Here is a 20362-nt window from a genome sequence, read left to right as displayed (position 1 = left end):
ATGCAGTGTTTTTGGGGAAAGAAATGCAAATAAGACTACTTCCAAAAAATGGCAAAAACTCAAACTTCTCCGTGCTTGATTGTGCTATAAGTGGGTGTATATAAATGAAGAGTCACATGGAAGAACGATCAAGGTCCTAAAATTTGTCAAATTGAGATGATGGTGCCCCTTAGTGTATGGTGCTTGAACCTATAGGCTGCCAGTTAAAAGTTGGAAAAGCGATCAAAGTACATGTTTATATTAGGCTTGCAAATATAGCATAAGATGGAAAAGCGATCAGAGTCCTGCGACACAGAATGAAGGACTAATGAAGTACTGCACTTCCTACAATGGTCCTTGGACAACAGGTCCTGTTTTGGCAAAAAAGAGAGCAGGCTTTAAGAAGACTACAAGAGGAAGAAAGTCAGCTGCATGCACAGGCACAAGCTTGGAGCAAAAATACAATTCCTTTTTGCCCATTAGCAAAGCCAAATATGCTGATTTGAAAGTTTTGAAGAAATTCTGTGGTCTGTCAGGATACGGAGTCGCCGCGGTCTCCTTGCTGCGCGGCGTCTCCCTGGGAGACGTGTTAGGAGTTCTATTGGGTGTGCTTAGGTCATTAAGGGTTAATCTTTTCCTTGCCTTCAGTCTCCATGCCGTTAGCCATCAGGTTTGTTCTCTGCTGCTATTTAATCCCCACCCAGGCATGGATCCTTGCCAGCCATTCACTTTGTGTTTCCTGGTCCCCCTGCTCAGTCTTATTCCCTGTCTGTTTGTATTCCATATGTTTCTTGGTTTTTAGACCCGGCTTGTATTTTTGACTATCCCTCGTCTTTTGATTTGGTACCTTTTATTATATCTCCTGGCTTGACCTCTTGCTCGTCTGACCTCGCCTTCTCTTCTGTATCTTGCTGGGACTTGTGGTACTCCCTGGTTCCATGCTGTTTAGTCTTTTGTTTTGCATTGCATTTACACTGTGCTTTCTGTTTAGGTTTGACCCCGTGACTCAAGTCCCTAGGACTTTCAGGGCCTCCTCTCCCCTTATCCTAGCCGCTGGATAGAAGGTTAGGAGCCGTGGTAGGCGCACTTCAATTAGGAAGTGCATTGGTCTGCCTCATCTCAGATATTACAGCATAGTTATAGCTGCAGGGCCTGCGACCCCTTTTGTCATTAGTTGCACAGTGTTGCTTTCCCAGCTGTGTCACTTTGCACTGCCTGACCCTGACTCCAATCCTTACATGGTCAGGCTGCACAGGACTTCTTCAGCAAACTTCCCTCTGGGGACAAGGAAGGATAGCAGTTCTGAGGATGAAGCCTAGAAACTTTAAGAACAACATTTTTGAATGTTTTGTGACAATACATAAAAGTTTCAACAAGAAATTTTGATAAGAAGTAGAGTTATAAGTCACCAAATATTAAATCTGACTTTACTTAAAATTAACTTTTTTGGACTTTGATCGTTCTTCCATCTGACTCTTCAAATGTATACACAGTAGCCTATCAATCAGGGATATGAGGGGCAAGGAGTAGCATGGACGCTTCCCTTACCCCTCATTCACATCTGCATTCGGTATTTCATTCGGGAAGTCCGCATGGGGACCCATGGGGAATGAGGGGTAACAAATATAACAGACTCATGATTATCCACAGTTTTTTTTCATCACAGTATTTTAGCTAATTAAAGTGTGGAACTGTGTCTTTAACCCCTTTCTTCTATTTGCCATACATGCGCAGTGGATGTCATGTGTTTATAGCACCCACCAGCAGTGCCAATGAATGGAGAAATATCACTGGCATTTAACCATGGCATCTGAGAGAAGTGGGAATTGTTATATTGGGCGGGGGTCGAGTGAAGGTAGCCAGACCTGGCATTGTAATGTTTCTATTAAGCCATGTTCCAATTTCCCCAGTTACATCTAAAATTACATATAAAAATAAACACAATAAAGACCTACATATTAGGTATCACCACATCTAAAAATATCTCAACTTTAAATATAAATGCACAGTCCTGTATGGTAAGCAATGGAGTGAAAAAAAAAACAAAAAACCTTCATTGATCATTTTTTTTCTCAACTCTTACTCCTAGAAAAATGAATTTTAAAAAAATTGTCAAAAAATTGTATGTTCCCTATCATAGTGTCAATAAAAACTATAGTCATCCCCATAATGAAAGAACGGTTGTGCATAGCTCATAGTATCATAGCTTCCCTGCAGTGGTTGTCAGAATATGGCAATTACAGTAGAAAACTAATCCTACAAAAAGTTGAGACTTAGTAACAGCAGCCCAAATTGTTTAAGAGCTATTATTGTTAAATGACTAGATATAAGGATCAGAAGGGGTAATGTCTCTCATTAGGGAGACGCTACAGAGACTTATTAGACCTTACTTAGGTATAATAAAGACAAACTACATGTAATAGGGGGATGTTTTCCTAGATTCTATTCTCCTATCTATGGAAGCCGGTATAATCTGTTTATTCCCTGTGTGTTACACTGCAGCTTTGCTGCTTCAGATTAGCTGCAGTGTTTGACCACAAGCTCACTGAGATATGAGTGGACTATAGAGAAAGTAGATTTTAATTTTAGCAAGGCCTGAATCATTATAAAATGCAAATAAAAAAGATTTCTTGTTGGGCCTTATATAACGGAGTGGATCCATTTTTATCCATCACTCCCTGTTGTATGTTTCCTACTACTTTAGCATTGGTAAAAACTAGTCCAAAAGTCAGCTACAATTTAAGGTCCATGTATAGAGAAACACACAAGAATGGTTTCATATATTGGAAAGTGTGGTCAAGTATGTGGTGGAAAGTATTGGGTCATTGGCCCCATAGAAATATCTTCCTGTATTCTTGCTGGATGGTACATTGTGACGCTCTGCCAGCTTTCCCTTTTCTTTGGCATATGCAATATTTTATACTGTCTGCATCTTCATAATGTTTGTAAAGTTATTTTTGGCTTCATTGATCATAGCTTCACTGCAATGTTGTTCTGGGTAGTTAGAAATATTAGAGAGAAACCCATAATTTTAGAAAATGTCAGTGCACAAATTTACATACGTGCCGCATATTGCAGCTCTCTGACAATGAACGATTCCCTGCGAGAGTGAGAAACCAAGAGACTAGCTGTTGCCAGAACCAGCATCATGTTGAAAACAAACTACAATAATATCAAAAGCTACAACACTAACAGCAAGAAAGCTGAGAACAGAGGCACGGCTGGAGTTTCCTTTCTGTAATTGCAAACATTGCACAAATGGAAATTTTGTTGTTCCTTCTCACATTCAGACATCATATTATACACTGTAAAACTGAACAACCTCTACCTGCTTCAGTGTTATCATTTATATAGTCATGCCGTGTACAATGTGCACTCGAATGCCTATATTCAGTATGTAAGAGTAAGAATTAATACAAACTATACAAGAAATTCACATCCTAAATTCATCCAGAAATATATAGGAAGGAAGGAGAGAAAGGTAGCAGGTTGCTTTGTCCCCTATGACTTGTGGCTAACCATTAGGTCTTGTGTACCTGGTTAGAGTGCTGTCATGTATTGAATAGGCAGATGAAAGCCTAAGAGAACACAAGACCCATAGCAACATGACTGCAGCTAAAGCATAAAATAGCAAGCAGTACACCTTCAAATATCACCAGAAGAAGCGTTTTTAGAATCTCTATTGAGATCCATAAATTTGCAGATCTTCACATCCACGTTTTGCTACATTCTGAAAGCTTTCGAATGTCTTTTAATCACATCTGTTTCTTTGGAACAAATCCTTTCAGCGTTTGAGGGATTTACGACAGGTTGCTAGACGCTTCCTGAAATCAATTAATGAGTAAAACTGTCAACAGTGGAAAGCTTGGACAGGAAAGCCTCATGATGAGTTAAATAAGAGAGGCTTCTCATATATGGATGAATAATCGCACAAGTAAATCCTTTGAAAAAAACTGAAAGTAGCGCATTGCCTTTTTGGGATTATTACGCTTTAAGCTACAGTGCTGATACATGTTTACCTTGCCTTTAGATTATTCTAGCAGGATCAGTCTTTTGCTTTGATGGCATGAAAATGTCTCCGTGGAGGGAGAACCAAAAGCTTTTTATGAAAAACTTACCTCACCATTGTGGCCAGCAAGAGGGAGAATTGTTCTGCCCATTGTGAAGCAGAATATGGAAAGATTCCAGGGTAATTATAAAATGGGTTTGCACAATTGTTTTTTAAATTGGCTTGAATAGTTGGTAGGTGACATCTGACAATTTCACGATCCTTTCTTATGTCCCTATAGAATCCTATGATAGAAGTATGTTATTCATACATATTCCCTTGACCCATTTCTTTTCTATTCTATTTTTATTCAGAGGTAATGGTATGGAACATATTTTCCAGAATCTATGTTGCCCTGCTATGGATAGAATTGTTAGGAATTGTTTGCAAAAGTTGTGTAAAGCATGTTTCTTTTTATCGTCCAGTTTTGTTATTTTTATACAAGAAAGCAGATAAATGTTTTTGACAGCCATATTGTTTCAGTGGAATATTTGTACTATCACTTTGGTTTAGGTGTTGTTACATTAGAATTCTGTCACCTTATTGAACAACATTTTCTGCCAAATTGTCCGCCTAGTGATAGACTCGTTTAATGTCCTTGAACTATCACCTAAATAAAAAAAAAACCCTGAACCATCATGGATTAAAAAGGAGCAGCAATATTCATATATTAATCTCACTGCCATTCCCATTCTGATACTGCGGGGGCCCCTGCTGACGTCTGTTTAGTTGGCCCGCTCAATGCACAGCAAATGTCATGTAGTCAAACAATGGCTAAGGTGAGTTATGTACGTGGTCTACATTGTACTGGGTAGCTACTGCCTATACACTGTCTACCAATAAGTATTTGGACACCTGTGGTAGAATAGAAAAACAACATTTATTCATATTCAATAGTTGCTAGAACCCAGCAGATGCTTCCTTACGGATGGTATTGATAGACACAATACTCCTGGATGCCTGTAGAAACTCCTGGTGTATGTGAGCCATTGGTTGGGTTCGGTTTCTCTGGTTAGCACTCGTCGGTCTCTATCTCCCAGTTTCGGGGGTCTGCCGACTCGGGGCACATTCTGACAATCACCGTTCACCTTCTACTTCGTAATCACATAGGCCACTGTCGATGTTGGGTAATTCAGTTCGCTTGCTATTAGGGATCGACCATTTCTGTGGTACCCCACTATTACCCCTTTCTCGAAATCGGACAACTCTGCACTTCGTGCATCTTGTATGTGACTAATGCAAATGCGCTAATGCTAATGCTGTTTTCTACACAATATTTAATGGCACAAGACGTGACACCGCAGATATCTTCATTTGCATGGGTTTCCAAATATTTATTGGTAGATAGTGTATTGTGGACCACAATTAAGCTCGGAACTCAGAATTAATAGAAGATAAGTCATGTAATGTGTTTTCTGAGTTACTCATCTTTTTATGATGAGTATTCCTTGTACTCGCAAATTGTAAAACTTTGTTTCATAGTTATACATACTGTATATTTTAATGGTACACAGCAGAAACAAGATTTACAGTGTAATTCTGTATCTTATATGAATAAATTCATTAAAGCCTAAAATAAGATGCAAACCCATAATAATTTGTCACAGTCCTGAGTACCATCATAATATATTGGGCATATGTCTCAGGTTTGCCAGGCAGATATAAAACCCATTTCATTAATGCTTCTAATTCTAGAAAACAATATTAAGTATGGTATCTTCTTTCCTATTTCTCTCCAGTCTATTTTTCATACATGTGGCCAATTTAGTCTGTCTGTCTCCAGAGGTTCCATAATCTAAAGTATAATTCTGACTTTCAGTTCTCTCAAGTCTTCATCCTAACCTTATAAAAGCCTGGAGGAGTGGAACAGATCTCACGTTACTAAATCCACCATAGAAGCCCCTAATCACTTAATGTGTCCATGATTTCAATGAAGCAGAAACTCAGTAATCTGAGTCCTGACCGAAGGCAGCAAAATGTACTTTACTTTTGAGGAAAATGATTCTCTGGCAAAACTAAACCTGTCTGTGAAAGCCACTGTTCCTCCTACATGTTAGACCGTTATGCACTCTCATAAAATGTATTTGAAAGCTGGGTTTCCGCTCTTTGGCTCACAGATAAAAGCCTAAGAGAACACAAGACCCTTAGAAATGTGACTGCAGCTAAAATATAAAATTGTAGTACACCTTATAATATAACCCCTGAGGCAGAGGTTAGGCCAAGTGCGGTTACTGCACTTTTCTGTGTGGACATACTGTACCTCCATTTTGTGTCAATTTTATTAGTAGAATCAGAAAGCCTATATAATTATCTATCTATCTATCTATCTATCTATCTATCTATCTATCTATCTATCTACAGGCAGCATTACCACACTTGATGATAAAAGTTGGATGAACCTGCGGATACACATTATTGAGAGATAGCTTATATTAGTTTGCATCCTGCTGACTACAGTAGCTATGGTAGACTTTTTAACTTTGTTGCTGCCTCCTACATAGGTGGAAGATTACATTTGTTCACCTGTGGTGGACCATGATTATGTGATTCTTCAGGAGAACCAAAGGAAAAATGCTAAATGTTTTACATGATTTAACTTGCATTACTTGTAGTACCAATAACATGTTAATATCTAATTTTGTTATAAAATATACAAGAGAGTAACATGTTATTGATGAACTGTTCACATGTTTCTAACATCGCAACTAAAGACCATCTGTTTGAGAAAACCTTTGAACTAGAACAGATTTTCTGTAATAGATAGGTCTCTTTTATGTCATGGATCTAGTTCCTCTTATTTAAAAGAGCTATCCCTCTATAAGACTATAAGGGTAAGTTCACACAGAGATTTTTGGTCAGGATTTTGAGGCCGTATTTGCCTCAAAATCCTGACCAAAAAGACGGCTCCCATTGAAATCAATGGGAGCCGCTCAGGAGCTTTTTCCAGGCGGCGACTTGCGAGGCGCTCATTCTTAATGCCGTTTTGCCTTGCGATTCGGCCTGAAGACACTCCCTCCTCTGGATTAGGCCCAATGAATGGGAGTGCGCGGATGGATGCCAGTGCAGTGCACCGGCTTTCAGTAGTGGCTAGCTGACTATCCGCCTCAGGTTCCGGACCAAAAAACCCCGTTTGAACTTCCCCTAAGACCTTCACCATGTATTTTGGTACCTGCTTTAGTGCACTTTTGCATAGTACTTGTAGCTCCCACAAATTGATTTCATTTTCTCATTTTGAGGTTTGCCATTTTCCTTATACATTTATTTCAGTTTGTGAGATGTCAGACTTGAGATTTTAAACAAGCTACATAAGATCCACAAAATGTATTTCACCTGTAACATGCTCCTAAAGGGTGGTAAACAATTGCAGAGTAAGGAGCATTTGGCTTTTTATGGAAATTATACATATTATCCTGCAAACTCAGTCCATGTGTTGGCTGGATTAGCTGGTAGGAGTCCCTACAACATACTGTCCTGTACTATAATCCGTACAGGTACCAGTAAATCCAGCTGAAACTCAGTTATGTGAATGTGGGTTGAGTCCATAATTTATTGTTTAGAAAATATTTCCTAACATAGTGACTTTAAAATAATAAAAAATGGATGTCAAGTAAACTGTGTATCCCATAGAATTTCAAGGTTAAATACAAAATAAAAACATTACAGGTTTTCATGAGAACTGTTCCGTGGCAAATATATACACTTTGTATTGATGTGGTTTGCATGTAATGTCAAGGTACAACTGCTGTTTATTCTTTACTAGCCTCTGCGCATGACTTCATCTGCGTGTTGTTGACATCGATGATCCGCCTATATTCAGCAAATTGCTGCCGTCGATTGTTTGCCTGTTCCGGCGTTTCAGCAGCTCTTAAGCTGTCCTGTCCTGTCTGTTGACTTCTGGCTACCTTCATAGCTCTCGTTGTTTTAGAATTTTGCGACAAATTAGATTTTCTTTTTTCGGCATGTTTAAAAGTAGCAAACTGCCAATTTGGATTAAGTGTGTATTTCCATCCAGTGTGTCATCACACTGCCTGGAGCAGATCAGATAATACGCAAATGCATGTACACAATAGACTGAGGGTTAGGCTGTGCTGAGTTACTGCAGTTCAACTCCCATTCAATTTTATAGAATCTAAGCTACAGTAAGGCTTGATTCACATGAGCATTGGAGTCTCTGTAGGAGACTCTGCCACAGACTTTTCTCTGTGCCACTTTCAGTATAAAATCGTTGGAAAACCCGCTGGATCCCATTATAGTATATCTGATCCTCGCGTTTCCATGTGTAACCATTTTTTAAGCGGACAGGGTTTCCGTCTTTCAGGACCCCATGCGGACCTGAAGAACAGAACCCCGAATGCTAGAGTGGTCTTTGCATAACTCAGCACAGTCACTATACAGAGAACAGAGCTATATGCTTTCTGGCTCTGTTTTCCTTATAGTGGCAGCTGGCCAGAGTGGGTTCCTGGTGTCAAGCCCTCACCAATCTGATATTGATGGTCATTATAGGTCATTACTGTAATTTGTCCTGAAAATCCCTTTAATGTAAAGAACCGGTAGACAAGTCTTTGACCTTACCTATAATATAATATAAAATATAAATGTCTTTTAATATTCATATCATTAACAAGCTAAATTCCCATAAATTCATTTATGGGTATTTAGTCTTCACAGTTTATAAAAAAACATAGATTCTTATATGGTACAAAGGCATATGAAGCCTATAATAGAACGTCTTGGCATCAGTGATAACAATTGATGTATGGAGAAAAAAAATCAGTTTTGCTTTTTTGGAATGTTTAATAAAATAAAATGTATGAGTAAATAAAATAAGAAATAAACTAATCTGAAACTTGCATTATTATCTTTGTGATGACATATACGTATCAAACAGAGAAGTAACCTTAATCTTTAGACCTCAGTGGTGACAAAGAGATTATCAAGCAGGGAATGAATCATTCTGACACATTCATCCGTCTGCAATTGATGGAATAATCTGAACTGGTGTCAGCAGATCTCCAAAACATACACTCAAGGGTGACTCAGGGAGTAGAGGTAATGCCCCTTCTACATTCTAATTTATTTACCTCTATAAATACTTTCTTTTTCAAGGCTGGTTGAAGGATTATTTCTGCACAGCAGTGGAAATGGCAGAATATTATTCATACTTAAAGGAGTTTTCTGCTATATATATTTCATTTCTAAAATGGTCAGCATGACATAATAACATTTTCAAAACAATGATACCTCAAAGATCATTTGCAACTGCTATTCCAGAGAGTTCCTCTCTGGTATCTTCTTCCTGGTCCTGTATTGACACAGGAAATACTTCTCAGTCAGTTACTGGCCACAGTAGTCACCAACCTCACCCATTGATTGGCCGAGCAGCCATATCCATCTGGCAGAAAAACTCTTTACAGCCAGGGCCCCACGTAGGGTAAAACCATGATTTTACAGTACCTAGGTTTGATGGGATTCTGGGATATCCGCAGAAGACATGCTGCAATTTCAAGAGCTGTCGCGATTTGTAAATTGTAGCATGTCAGTTATACCTATAGAAACTTTGCAGACTTTCTATGAAAAGCACTGCAGAAAAATATGCAATGCTTTTTGGCTGCGGAACCCCACATAGGGCCTTAGACTAATTATAAGTTTTTGTATATTTTTAATATTTGTGACAGTCACGAGAAAAACTAAGTTCAGCCTCTTTGACTTATATGGTATTATATATCAGGACATAATAAGAAACATATGGTGCTTAGAAGGTCTTAAACTTAGATAAATACAACCTCAGATGAGCAACATATGAAAAATTACGCCATATCATTATTTATCAAAAACCAGGCAAAATCAGAATGCAAAGGAACTTAGGTGGTTTTTCTAATGTAAACTAGTCTCAGCATCAAATCTTATGACAGTTTATCTTAACTAGTCACAGTGGATGGGAAGTAGCTACATTTAGTCATTCAGTCGTTGCACTAAATCTCACCCTGTAAGGTGCAACTGACATGTCCCTGGCCTCACAGGGCATGAATTAGAGTGATGACTTCATGACTAGTTGAAGCTGCTCACAGCCCCCTGCAAATGTTTTCAGCAGGTGTGGAAAAATTCTGCAAAGTAAGAATGCTTTAAAAAAATAGAAGTGTTAATCATTTTTTTTATAAAGTGAATGAGAAAGAGAAATCTAAATCCAATCAATATTTGGATTGGATATCCTGGAAGTTATGATATAGCCCTCGCACTGCCCTGATCTTAATATCTGATGGTCTGTCTGAGATTACATGAAGAAACATGAAGATGCATGAAGAAGGTTCTAAGCAAGCCTACATCCACAGAAGACCTGTGGTGACTTCTCCAAGATGTTTAAAACAACCTCCTTGTCAAGTTCCTTCAAAAACTGTGTGTAAATTTACCTAGAAGAATTGAAATGTCTTTTTAAAGGTAAAGAGTGGTTGCACTAAATTTTTTAGATTTATCTTTTATTTATTAAAATCATTCATTAAGTTAATTGACAAAAATTACTTCTGCAACAATGTCCTTTGGGCAGAAGAGGCCAAACTGCACAGAACTGCCATAATGCACAGAACCACTTTTGATGAAAACCTAACACAGCATACCAGCATAGACTCCATGTACCTACCAGCATAAACTCCACATACCTACCAGCATAGACTCCACGTACCTACCAGCATAGACTCCACGTACCTACCAGCATAGACTCCACGTACCTACCAGCATAGACTCCACGTACCTACCAGCATAGACTCCACGTACCTACCAGCATATACTCCACGTACCTACCAGCATAGACTCCACGTACCTACCAGCATAGACTCCACGTACCTACCAGCATAGATGCCACATACCTACCAGCATAGACTCCATGTACCTACCAGCATAGACTCCACATACCTACCAGCATAGACTCCACGTACCTACCAGCATAGACTCCACGTACCTACCAGCATAGACTCCACGTACCTACCAGCATAGACTCCACGTACCTACCAGCATAGACTCCACATACCTACCAGCATAGACTCCACGTACCTATCAGCATAGACTCCACGTACCTACCAGCATAGACTCCACGTACCTACCAGCATAGACGCCACGTACCTACCAGCATAGACTCCACGTACCTACCAGCATAGACTCCACGTACCTACCAGCATAGACTCCTCGTACCTACCAGCATAGACTCCTCGTACCTACCAGCATAGACTCCATGTATCTACCAGCATAGACTCCACGTACCTACCAGCATAGACTCCTCGTACCTACCAGCATAGACTCCTCATACCTACCAGCATAGACTCCTCGTACCTACCAGCATAGACTCCATGTACCTACCAGCATAGACTCCTCGTACCTACCAGCATAGACTCCACGTACCTACCAGCATAGACTCCTCATACCTACCAGCATAGACTCCTCGTACCTACCAGCATAGACTCCTCGTACCTACCAGCATAGACTCCACGTACCTACCAGCATAGACACCTCGCACCTACCAGCATAGACACCTCGTACCTACCTGGATATACTCCTTGTACCTACCAGCATAGACTCCTCGTACCTACCAGCATAGACACCTCGTACCTACCTGGATATACTCCTCGTACCTACCAGCATAGACTCCTCGTACCTACCAGCATAGACTCCTCGTACCTACCAGCATAGACTCCACGTACCTACCAGCATAGACACCTCGCACCTACCACTATAGACTCCTCGTACCTACCTGGATATACTCCTCGTACCTACCAGCATAGACTCCTCGTGGCAACTGTCAAGCATATGCTTGCTTTGCAGTCGCAGGAGCTGGCACTTTGCAGTCATTGCTTTGCAGTCATTGAGGCATCCTTGACATTCTCTGTATATCAATACATATATACATATACATTGACAGTGCATAAACTGTAATTGTAAAAAAGATGCATATAAAGTAAGTATATACCATATCTAAAATTTAAACAGGAAGCAAAATGCACAGGAAAGAGTTAATATGATCTTTTTAGCCAGCTAAATACTTGTTGTTTAGGATCGATTGCAATACAATAAAAACATAACAATGTATCTTTTCCTGTGTTTTTGGAGATAAATGTGAACAATAGCTCTTCAAGTTCAGAACAAAAGGACTAACAGTATAATGACATGTATCAAATGCAATTACTTTCATTAGGAAGTGTTTAGTCTGTGTTTAACCAGGGAAAAGAGACAATGTTGTATACCGAGAGCTTATAGCAGCGTAAGAAATGTCTTTTGTTATGTTTTTATTATAGCTTTTTATGTAATACCAAAGGGGAATCTGTTTTTTTTTCATTCCTTTATATTGTCCAAACTACTTTCTTTGATGATGATGATAGCCTTTTTATAAAACTTAGGGAGTGTCAGCTATCATACTCTTTTGCCCTTTTTAAGATCACCATTTTTGGGGACAGGTCCACTGAATTATTAGCCTAGTTGGGACCAAAATAAAAATGCTGATGCCGTTTTAAGGCCAATGTAAACTCAATGGTGGTGGAATGATCTCAACTGCTGCCACCACCCTCTCCCTCCCCCTTTTGGCTGTATGGATTATCCTGTCTTGATCACACAAGGTGATGTGTATTATTATTATTATTAATAATAATAATAATAATAATAATAATAATGGTTATTTATATAGCACTATTAATTCCATGGTGCTTTACATTTGAGGGTTTACGTACAGTGCACAAAATATACAAAACAAATATAATACTAATAGAGATGAGCGAGTAGTGTTCGATCAAGTAAGTGTTCGATCGAATACTACGGTATTCAAAATACTCGTACTCGATCGAACACTACTGGCTGTTCAAAGTTTAAGGTTCGATGCAAAACCAGAGTTGATTGGCAGAATGCATTCTGCCAATCAACGTTGGTTCTTCTCTTACCTTTAGAAGTCTTCTCCGTGCAGCTTGCCCGCTGCGTCTTCCACCTGGAATTCACTCTGCCTAGGCATCCGGCCTAGGCAGAGGCGACTGCGCATGCGCGGGCATGCCCTCGCATGCGCAGTTGGCTCTACTCAGGCGTCGGGCCAGGCAGAGCCGACCGCGCATGCGCAGTCGGCTCTGCCTAGGCCCCGATGCCTAGGCAGAGTGAATTCCAGCTGGAAGACGCCGCGGGGGCGCTGCGCCGGGAGAAGACTTCAAGGAGAATCCAGCCTGACCGTCACTCGTGGACTTGGTAAGTATAATTTTATCGAATTTTGTGTACTCCTGAAACGAGAAATTCCCCCCATAGACTATAATGGGGTTCGAAATCCATTCGAACAGTCGAACAGTGTGCGGCTGTTCGAATCGGATTTCGAACCTCGGACATTTTAGTGTTCACTCATCTCTAAATACTAACATTGACCAACTGGCACAATGGGGTAGAGGGCCCTGCCTGCAAGGGCTTACAATCTATGTGTATAAGACAAAGCTGCTATTGGCAATTAACTTTCCTTGTAGCACTTACTGATATTACTCACTCACTATTACTGATAATAGCCCTGTTTATCAGCGCATCTATTAGGACCTTAAGATTACACTATCTATGTTTTAGACAGTATTATTAAATCTACCCCATTGTATCCTTAATGCAGGGGACTCTTAGTTAGGAACCATGCAAGTCTTATAATATAGTTATTTCTTTATGTGTCGCCACACTATCCCTATAACTTCAGGTTAAGGTGTCTTTTAGTATAAAATGAGTGAGACCTAGCTGCAGAAAGTCATCCCTCAGATTATTAATATACGCAAAGTTGCATTGTCGCAGGAGGTTCTTCAGGGGACATAGACTAAAAGAACAGGGCATCTAGATTTAAGGGACCTAATATAAAGACGTTTAAATAACAGTAGGATGGCCAACAAAAACTACTCTCTTTCTCTGTTCAATTAAACCTACCTTCTCAAACAACACTTGTATTTTTACTTCCCACCCCTGTACTCATCAGAATTTCCTCATACCCATTCCTGGCTGGTTGTACATTATGTCTGATGGATGCCTACTGGTTTCAGCATCTGTGTCCTAATCATACACACACAGTGTTCCAGCTTCTCAAAGATGCCTGCACAAAGCAATACGGTGCCAAAAGACTATTGCGAGAAGCATCTGTGTCCCTAATCCACTTCTAATCCAGGCAGCGCATAAACTCCAACATGTCGGCTCCAACATTTCCTTGGGACTGGTAAACAATGGAATTTTGGTTACTGACCCCAGAGTTGAACTTTGCATTTGGTGATAAGATTTGTTTAACATCACCACTTGGTCCATATGGACGCTATATAGTCTATCTACTCTGCCCTTTTATTATTACCATTTTATTTTAGGATAGACATGTGGTTATCCCAGCCATGCTCAAATTAAGTTATTATCAGGTTTGTTCAAAGACTCGACTACTCTTTCAGTGATATAATATTCCCTGCATTGTTTGCGATCTCCTTCTAATTTCAGATTGTGCCCCCTTGTTCTTGTGTTCTTTTTTATACCTTTACCATATATGAAGGATTTAATCATGTCTCCCCTTTACCTTCTTTCATCAAGGTTATACTGCGCCATATTAATACAAATAATAATTTATCATTACTGCAACCAAATATTAATTTTTCACGAACAGAATAAAAATTGTTTGCTACAGATAACCCAAAATAAAAAAAAGCACGTTGACTGTCTTCCTCCAGCACAGGAGTTTGTCTTTATGACCTAATGGACTAGAAAATCTTAAATGATTTGCTTGCCAGTGTGCTGCGTGTCAGTATATAATGTATGTGTATGGTTTGCCTCCATTATTGCACATTAGAGTCCCGCTTGATATAGTTAATAATGACTAAGCAATATTGTGTCCTTATTTAGCGATAAAAGAGAGAATATGGAAAATTCCTCAATAGTGATTACTAAAAGTCTGAGTATTTTCCTTGATGGTAACTAGTACTTGTTGGCACAATGTAATCCCTTTAGAAGTCATGGCTTGTATTTACTGTACTAAGTAGACTTGTGCTACAAGAGCCCCTCTGGCACTGGAACACATTGAGGAGTGACAAAAATAGCCTACAAGATATCCTTTGGCAGAAGACTGCTTAGTACAAAAGGGCCAGATCCTGGGGGTCTGTTTCATTAAAGTATCATAACTCATTACCTGCCTTGCAATGCCATCTGTCATGGGATCACATTCAGCCATTGCACATTAATGAATCCCCCATGTCCGCTGTCATATCACTTAAATTGAAAAAACCTGGAGGAATAAATCTCTCATTTCCTACAATCTTTTTTTTTCTTTCTCTTTATTAGTACAGTATTTCTTAAATAAATTCTTAATAACCGAAACTGTGATTCTAATTAAAATAAGTATTCAATATTGATGGAACAAGGTTTTTTCATTCTGTCATATGTAACCATTTTTATCCCTTAATGCTGTTGACCACTCGAGGCCCCTTTTGACATTTCCTGCTACTGGTGCACACAAATTGGGCTCAAAGCCTTACTGGACCTCTTTAATGCTAATTGGGCTTCTTTTTATTGGAAGAACAAACAGCTGACAGATGGTCATGTGCTCTGGATATACTTCATTACTAGAGATGAGTGAGTAGTGAAATATTCGAGATTCGATATTCGTTTCGAATAGCCCCTCAATATTCAACTACTCAAATCGAATATTGAATCCTATTATACTCTATGGGGAAAAAAATGCTCGTTTCAGGGGTAGGCAACATTCGATCAAATTGAACTTACCAAGTCCACTAGTGAGGGTCAGGCTGGATTCTCCGAGAAGTCTTCTCCGTGCAGCATCCCCGTGGCGTCTTCTGGCTCTGAAGTCACTCTGCCAGGCATCGGGCCTGGGCAGAGCTGACGGCGCATGCCCGCACTACAAGAAAATGGCCGCTTACAGTCAAAGCGGCCATTTTCTGGTAGCGTGGGCATGCACAGTCAGCTCTGCCCAGGAAGACTTCTAAAAGTAGGAGAAGAACCAGCGTTGATTGGCCGACTGTATAGCATTTGGCCAATCAACGCTGGTTCTGCATCAAATTTTTCCATTCCATTTCATAGCGAGTAGTATTCGATCGAGTACAAATGTTTCGAATACCATAGTATTCGATCGAATACCTACTTGATCGAATACTACTCGCTCATCTCTATTCATTACTCTTGTAATTTTTTATCTTGTATTGAATTAAAACTAAACAATATACAAAGATATTTTCTGTGTGTCCCAGAAATTCAGTCTTGTCCTTAGTAGGAGCCATCTTACTGTGCCCTGTCTGCATTAGGACAAAAAGGCTTTTAAGACACATCTCCCGGACTAGGACTATCCCTCAGGCACTATGTAGTCAAAGATGGTGACGATCATCTTCAGGGTTTTTACACATCATGTTTCAGAAATATGGCAGGGCAGCTTTACTTATTGTTTGTATTTATTGCTTATTTTAGGCTTCATGTTCCTTTAAATGTGCCAAGGATTTCTTTTTCACCATCAGGTTGCTGTTGCTGTTCAGACCAGGAACATCCTGCAGAACGCAACCCACATGGACATGCAAGCCTCATATTGTGCTCAAAAACTGGTTTGTGAACCAATTATTTAAATAAGAAGAAAATTCATTTTCTATGATGGTTGGTTTCCTACTAAGTGGGACTACAAAAACATTACACAAACTTGCAATAATGAAAGAGTGCTCAGAAAAGACTTGATGGGAGAACAATTTCTTGTGCAAATTCAAAAGTGTGGAGATAGGGGGATCAGAGACTGTGAAGTATGCAATAAGCTTCCCACAGAGACCAGATGGACTGGAAGTAATCTATTGTGTTGTGAAGTGTAGCAGTAAGAGACTCAAGACTGCGCACGTCCTTGACTTGTCCACAAAGGCTGGGCCAGTAGGAGGATGTACACTCTTCCAGTTGAGGACCACAAGTGTTTTAGCAGCTGCAAAAAGATCCAGGAAGAATCTAGACTGTGTAGAGGTCTTTTTGTTGGGGGGTAACTTAAGCAGGTAGATGAGAGGATCAAACAGGACACTCTGGAGAAAGAGCTCATCAGTTATACATTAACCTCCGTAGAGAATGCACGAACTAAGGGACAGTTCCAAAAAATGTGGTATAACCTGCCCTCCCCAGAGAGACATCTCCATTAGGTCATAGGGATAAAAATGTGGTTATAACTTAATAGAACTTTTTGTGTAGACTATAGAGTAGTAAATAGATTAGACCTTATTTCTTAGTTTTGCTTATTCTCTATAGAGTAACTGTAATATGTAGTTCGAAATTTAAGATTCAATTCTGTTTGTCAGTTTGTCATTTTTCTATTATATGCAGTCTATGCTGTCACACAGAGCGTCAGCCGCCACATAGTAAAGGGGATCCAAATGGGTCTTTGGGTGCTCTGTTCCCCTGTGCTCTTTTGAACTGCATAATTCTATTCTAGCTATAGGGTGCTGATGCAGCGCTCAGAAGCTTGTGGCACACAGACTGTACAATTTCTATTTTCCTCCTGTCTCCTACACTCAGTAATTGGCAAAAGGGCATCAAGGAGGTCCTGAACAAATGAGCACTTAGGGTAAGTTCGCATTGTTCATGGCAGATTTTGCTACAAAACAATCTGCCATCCACTCCTTTTGAATGGGAGGGAGATGTGTCCTTTTCAAATAACTTGAAAAAAAGAAATGGCCTGTTTGATCTTCAGGCAAATACCGCCCTGATGCTCCATCAAAATGAATGGAAATAGAAGCTTTCCTGCGAAAGGCATGAACATTTCTGTTGCGGATTTTGGTGTGGATTCATACAAAAACTGCCACAGTGTAAACCTAGGCATTCTGGACACTGCCATAATGGATCTAGGATTTCCAGGATTATAGCACTAAATGTCAGGTGTTTTGACCCGAACTTAAAGGGTTATATAAGTTTCTTTTTATTGATAGCCTATTCTACTATATATAGTTGTAGTATATTGTTCTACACACTTTGTAAATTTCAGGGTGCCATTCAAGGGCCTGTCAAAGCCATAAATGACCACTGAAGCCAATGACGACATTCTGGGTACTTCTTTTAGGCCGCTGATTGGCCACAACAGTCACATGTAGTGAGGACTTCCACCAGAACAAGACCTAGGGTGCCACAGAAAAATACAGTGGCAGATGACCCTGGAGCACTGGAGACGTGTTTTTTTGTTTTGTTTTTTTTTTACCTTTCCAGCCCACAGGAAAATATCTGTATTTCATGAACAACCCCTTTAAGGAGGGTAATATCATCAGCAAAGCTAAAGAGAGATATGTTACTGTGTACCTGCAGAATATTAAGAAAGTAACATAAATGAAAACACAGTTACTTCACCAAGATATAAGAATACTATGAGGTGGAATTGGATTAGATTCAAAAAGGGAAAGGAGAGACTGGACAAGGACTTTATCTTATGACGAGTGATGGGCATCACAAACAAATTCTGCACAGGGTCCTGCCTGACCGAAAGCTGTCCCCGATCATCATTGATTCATTTATCTATCTACCACCTTTCTATCTATTTTTGTCTGTCTATCAACCATCTTTTTGATTTATCTACCTAAGGTAGGTATGTATTTTAGACCTCTTTCCCATTCTGTGATGGTTGATAGATGCAGGTATAGTTTGAGATGTCCCTCAGAAGATTGAATGTTGTTGCGCTTTCTTGGGTAAAGAAACTTCTTACTGGAGTGAGGTAGCTCTTGGTGATAGTTAGTTTTGCTCTTCATTGGTATGTTTTGTGCTATATCATTGTTATGGATGAGAATGGTTAAATTGGGAAGTTGGCATGTATAACATTATATGTTAGGTATATGCCTATCCATGTATCCTACTCTGTATCTCCTTAGTATAGGCAAGGTTTAGTCCGGTTCTGCATCAGCTACAGCCTTACACCGGGTCTCCAATGGCTAGGCCAATCTGTATATAGACGTGTCTGCCTGCCACTTTGTCAGTTCACGTCTAGTGGTTTTGTATCAACACCTCTATGACGTCTTCTAAAGAGCAAGCTTGATGCGTCACCTACAAAGTGATGATTCCTATGTGTTCCAGTGAACTTCTTTCATTGTTTGTTCAGTGATAACACCTTTCATGCCCCGTTTCTTACAAAAGGGCTAAGCAGAGCCACGTGCTCGCAGAGTTTTTCTATGGTTATTTTGTAGAGTCACTTGTTGTAGGATATAAGGACAATCCAGTTTGGTGTGTTCATGAGTAACAGTGAGTGACCCCATGCAGATTGTGTTAAATCGACTCTCAGAGACTTTTCTGTTGATGTATATCTGACCTTGTTGAAGTAAACAATCGGTATCTTAGTGTGTAGTGTGGTTGACAATCTATGCAAGTGTATCCAACTACATTGTTCGTTCATAAGCAATAACTATGCTGCAAATTGTGGGTTTAGGATGACTGACGGGCTCTTACACATCTATAGTGTCGTCTGTCTGTCTATCTATCTATATGTCTTTCTTTCTTTTGCTTTTCTGTCTTTTTATCTAACCATTCGTCTGTTTGACCTACGTACAGTGTGTTTGTATATGTGAAATTATGCTGTATATGTAATTGTTGCCATTTGCTGGATTTAATGCTAATTTAATTTTACAGGCTTTACATTATCTTTACCACCTTTGGGAAAAGAGAACGAACATATTATTTGATTTGGAAAACACTTGTGTCTCCTGAGTAAAGTATGAGTGCATTAGATAAAGATTTAAATTGCATTATGCATCATTGCATCCAGCAGGCTAAAAGTACAAAATGACAATACATTTTACCATCCAAAATCTATGAGCAGCCAGAATAGACCGCCATGGGGGAAATTTATCAAAGTTGTGCTTCAGCCTTGTTCCAGACAGCGCAGCTAAAAATAATATTGCACCTGCATTTTTACTTTTCAGACAACGAAAGCATTTGCTTTTAATGTTGTCTTTGAGTAAATGTTGGATAAATCCTTAACTTCTTAAATGTTTTATTAGTTCCCTAAAGGCAGGCTAAAAATTACAAGAAGTGAGTGCAGCATTTTTTTCACGGCAGAAAATTTATCTAAATGTCTGCTATTCACTTCTTTCCTGGCCCCTGCATAAATAAGGAGGAAATGAATTATCATTGAAGACAGGAACACAAATGTAGGCCGTGAACAGCGAATGACTGTACATAGAGAGGAAATGAGTTTAGAGGTTTAACATTGTACAAATACTATAAAGCACTGTGACCCTCAGCAATCAATATCCGTGATAGAGATGTATAGATTACAGCAAATATGCAAGTTTATATCCCACATATTTCTGAAGTAGCTCTAAATTGTTGTACAACCCTGTGAAGCATTCATTTCCACGCCTCATGATACCTTTC

At 39.5% G+C, this 20362-nt stretch overlaps 1 protein-coding gene across 2 annotated transcripts in view; it reads left to right on the top strand.

Annotated features, from left to right (window-relative positions):
• LOC142200507 (cadherin-6-like) overlaps nucleotides 1-20362 on the top strand; it is a 276070-nt gene that overhangs the window by 52909 nt on the left and 202799 nt on the right. The window contains exon 1 of one of the 2 annotated variants that reach the window (XM_075270926.1): nucleotides 4037-4168. The exons of the other annotated variant lie outside the window; for it this stretch is intronic. The gene's annotated coding sequence lies outside the window, so the exon portion shown is untranslated. Of the gene's footprint in view, nucleotides 1-4036; nucleotides 4169-20362 lie in introns of those variants that run through there. 2 annotated transcript variants of the gene reach the window in all.

The sequence above is a fragment of the Leptodactylus fuscus genome, chromosome 4 (assembly GCF_031893055.1).
Source record: "Leptodactylus fuscus isolate aLepFus1 chromosome 4, aLepFus1.hap2, whole genome shotgun sequence".
Lineage (NCBI taxonomy): Eukaryota > Metazoa > Chordata > Amphibia > Anura > Leptodactylidae > Leptodactylus > Leptodactylus fuscus.
Note: the sequence above shows the minus strand (reverse complement) of the source record. Positions and strands in the feature narration are given on the sequence as shown.